The sequence below is a fragment of the Oryzias melastigma genome, linkage group LG24 (assembly GCF_002922805.2).
Source record: "Oryzias melastigma strain HK-1 linkage group LG24, ASM292280v2, whole genome shotgun sequence".
In the NCBI taxonomy this organism is placed as follows: Eukaryota; Metazoa; Chordata; class Actinopteri; order Beloniformes; family Adrianichthyidae; genus Oryzias; species Oryzias melastigma.
Genome location: NC_050535.1, coordinates 23,107,029 through 23,110,772, shown reverse-complemented (window position 1 = coordinate 23,110,772; position 3,744 = coordinate 23,107,029). Strand labels below are relative to the sequence as shown.

Below are 3,744 nucleotides of genomic sequence, written 5' to 3'. Positions count from 1 at the left end.
TCAAAGGTGTGTTTGTGTGGGTTTTCTCTGAGCACTTCAGTTCCCCCCACCCAACCAAAATCCAGTAAGGATAATTTTCGGCTCATTTATATTTTTAAAATTAATGTAATTTATGAAAAATAGAGAAAGCGTCTGGCTGCACGGAAAGAATTGCGACACAGCAAATTTTTCCCCTCCGTGAACCACCACCTTACCGTGGTGAAGGGGTTTGAGCGCTCAAGTGATCTTAGAAGGTGTCTGTACAGGGCTAATACCCATGGTATGAAGTCCTACTACAGATGGGTTTTAGGTGACGAGCCTGACTAAGAGTGGTTCAGAATCTTCAAATGAGTCAGAAAGACCAAGGTCCAGTTGCAACTCACAGATTGCAATTATGACTGGCCTGGAGCTGGGGCTCGCAGATGAGGAACTGGTCAACTTCATCCTGACAAAATGCAAAATGATATGGGAAGCATCCCTCCTGGGCTCACCACCCCAGCTGAGCTGATGAGGAGAGGATGCATAGTGGTTGGGCAGAAGCCGAAGGTAGGTGCTTTGGCAGCCTGTCATGGAAGTTGTTCTGTTTTTTTTGGATCATGGAACGTAACCTCCCCTCAGTGAACTGCCACCTTGACACCGTAGAGGCTAGTTCAGTTTGTATCTGAGTCAAGGGAAGTGAGCCAATACTTTGTGTTTGTGTAACGGGAGGCTCCAGTAGGTGTCGCTGTTCCCACAGCACAGGGTATAAAAGGAAGTTGATGTGTGGTTGCTAGGTGCTAGCTTCCTGTTGTGGGACGGGGCGGCTGACGAAGCTGCGTCAGCTGATGCGAGTCTGAGTTTGGTAAGACTGTTTTTATTGTCACCTGCAGCAAATGTTTTAAAATTAGTGGTTGATTTTATTGTGTTTTATAGCAACATCACGGCAGCGGTAGATCTGGACTGACCGAGGGGTTTTAAAGACTGGGCGTGTGGTTTTGCGACGCACCAGGTATAAAGCTCGTTTTTTATCAATGATAGCAGAAGTTTGTTTTAAATAAGTACTAAATTATTTTTTATGAAAACGTGTTTTTTAATACGGTGTTTTCTGCTTTTAGTGTCGGAGTACTGTAGCCTGCTGTCCTGATTTTAAGTTTTGTTTTTGTGTTTTTGTTTGTCCGCTCCACACGAGGCCCTCAGCGTGGTTGATTAATCAGGTGTGTGAGCGGACTAATTTTCTTTTTTGTTATTTTGTTTGTTTAAGTCACTTCCCTTAGTTCATACTCCTGAGATCTGTCTAGTTCGAGTTTTGTCCGTGTCCGACTTAAAGTGTGTTGTGCTTTATCTCGTGCATGTCTGAATTTTATTGTTGTGTTTCTTTATGTATTTTTCTGCACGTTTTTTTTGAAGTGTTATTCGGCACGGTGACAGACAATCAGACACATGTCAAGGAGAGGAGAGCTTGGGAACGTTTTATGTTTATTGTATTAATAAAACTTTGTAACCTGCTCTTTTGTCTGGAAATTACCTCTTCTCGGTGCAACATTTGTTTGCTTGTTTGTTTGTTTGGCTGGCTCAAATATGATAAAGGAATTAGTTGATAAGCAGATAAAATAGTAAATGCTTAACGAGAAAAGCTGAATTATATGAGATCTTCACAGTTGTTGGTATTCTAACAGCCTCAGTAGAATGGGGATGTAAGGGAGCACCAACAAGCTCATGCTCTCTTTCAGCTCAGTCAAGGAGGACTTCACGGTGGCATGACCATGGGCACACCTACAGAATTCTGGATCCAGCTCACCAAACGTGTCAGGAATCACGCTGAAGACAGGGTTGAAGTGGGGGGCAGTAGAGACAGTCCAGTAAGCTGAAACTTGGCTAAAGCACAAGGCTATCCTAAGTATAGTGACTCAAATCATGACTTGGGATCATACATCAACCCTGTAAGTTTTGACAATGATATAACACTGACTGATCATGACATTTTTTTATTCTTTCTTCTCCGTCTTCTGCTCTTTCTACAAGGAATTCTATTAGAACTGTAGGGGGGTTGACCTGTACAGATGCTGACATTTTTTAGGTTGTCCGGGTCCATGGAGGGTCATAGAGAGGAGCGGCTGGATCTTACTGTTAAAAGGAGAGCTCTCTGCAACTTGAAGGGGGTGGGAGAGCAGGGTTTCATCAGTGGCTCCGTCCACAACCCAGAGGCAAATTTCGAACAAACTACTGCTTGGTGTCACTCAGTCCCATTCTCTATCTACAGTCAATGCTTGAAGGAGACTTGACCTATTCAACTCTCAGTGTCTGTATTTCTGGTCTTGTGTCTCTCCCTCTACTCTATCTCTTGTGAGAGGGCCCAGCAGCCGGTGAAAGGCTATGGTATTTGACCCAATCCAAATTCTTCCCTTCACCTTAGCCCTTCCCCTTAACTTGAAGTGGCAGTTTGATCATGTCCAGGAATATTATTTTTTAAATTTCATGTACCAAAAGGAGGGATCCAAAGTCCACCGTTGCAAGAGTAATCCACGCCGCGCTGAGAAGCCCCTTTCTTAATGTGGGTGGACTCTGGAGCAAATAATTTTACACTTATATATAAAGTAATGACTTTTTGTTGTAGTATGACCTTTTTAAAGTTATAAAACCGGCGTTATATATATTCAAGTGCTGGAAGCTTCGTGCTAATGCTAGCAGACTGGCAATTATTGATGACGTCATTGAACAAAAGTCACATACAAAATATTAGACACTGTTTTTTCATAACCCTCTGTTTGGAGCAAGCACAGTGGGATGAACAAAGGGGAAGGTGCTAAGGGAGAAGGAGAAGGGGAGTATTTGGATTGGGCCTTAGTGTTGGCATGCAGGTCTACGCAGGTCTTGATATAGGAGAACATAAAGCCAGTGTGAGCTTCAAGATCTAGTTGTTCAAATACACTCCTGTCTGTACTGGAAAAGTAGTCTTGTTGTTGGGGGAGGACGTCAGCAGGTATGGTGAGAATTGAGAGTTTTGTGGGTTTTTACCTCTGGTTGAATTGCTGGTGCAGTTTCGGGAGAACTGTCTTCAAGCATGCTTTGTTGAATACACCTCTGGATACACGAGTCTTTCTGGATGGGCTTGTTGTTGTTTAGTCAATATGAGATGAATCCATGTGAGTACAGTGACATTTGCACCGGGTGGAATGTAAACAGCTGTGGCAATGACTACCATTAGCTCCGGCGGAAGGTAGAAAGGTCTTCACTGAACAGACACAACCTTGAGGTCCGGGGAACAAAAGCTGTCTTATACCCTGCTGTTGCGACACAAGTCTTCATGTACAGACACGAAGTCCACCTTCACCTTGCCTAAGGTGATTCGCATTGGCGTAGAGGATAGAAGGGCGTGAACAAAAAAAGGGGGAAAGAATACGTAGGAGCATCAAAGTCCAGTAGAATCAACTCCAGCCAATGCGGCGCCAGTCAATAGCTGACAATTTAGGCATCAAATAGCGAATGAGTAGAAGTCTATAGGTGATGTCAAAGATGATCTGTCCAGTTGTATATATGGTGTGAATGGGCACTTTATCAACTAAATTAGCTTATAAAAAGAAAAAAAAATCTTGATGTCAATTTTTCAAGGGGAGTCTCAAAGCTGTTTAGCATTTTTGCAGTTTGTTCAGGAGGAAAGTTTGAAGCGTCAGAGTTGAAAATGTTAAACTATTCAGGACCTAATTTCCGCAAAATCTGTCCTCAGGTGATATGGGAAATGCATTAACTCCATGACAAACAGAACATCATTTGACAAAAAGTGTATTA

The 3,744-nt window shown here is 42.9% G+C and overlaps 1 long non-coding RNA gene across 1 annotated transcript; it reads left to right on the top strand.

Moving 5' to 3' along the window:
- The first annotated feature begins 234 nt into the window (after positions 1-234).
- Positions 235-1,464, top strand: LOC112137333. The gene is made up of 2 exons (XR_004947298.1): positions 235-967; positions 1,074-1,464. It is a non-coding gene; the product is annotated as an uncharacterized LOC112137333 (long non-coding RNA).
- Positions 1,465-3,744: the final 2,280 nt, after the last annotated feature.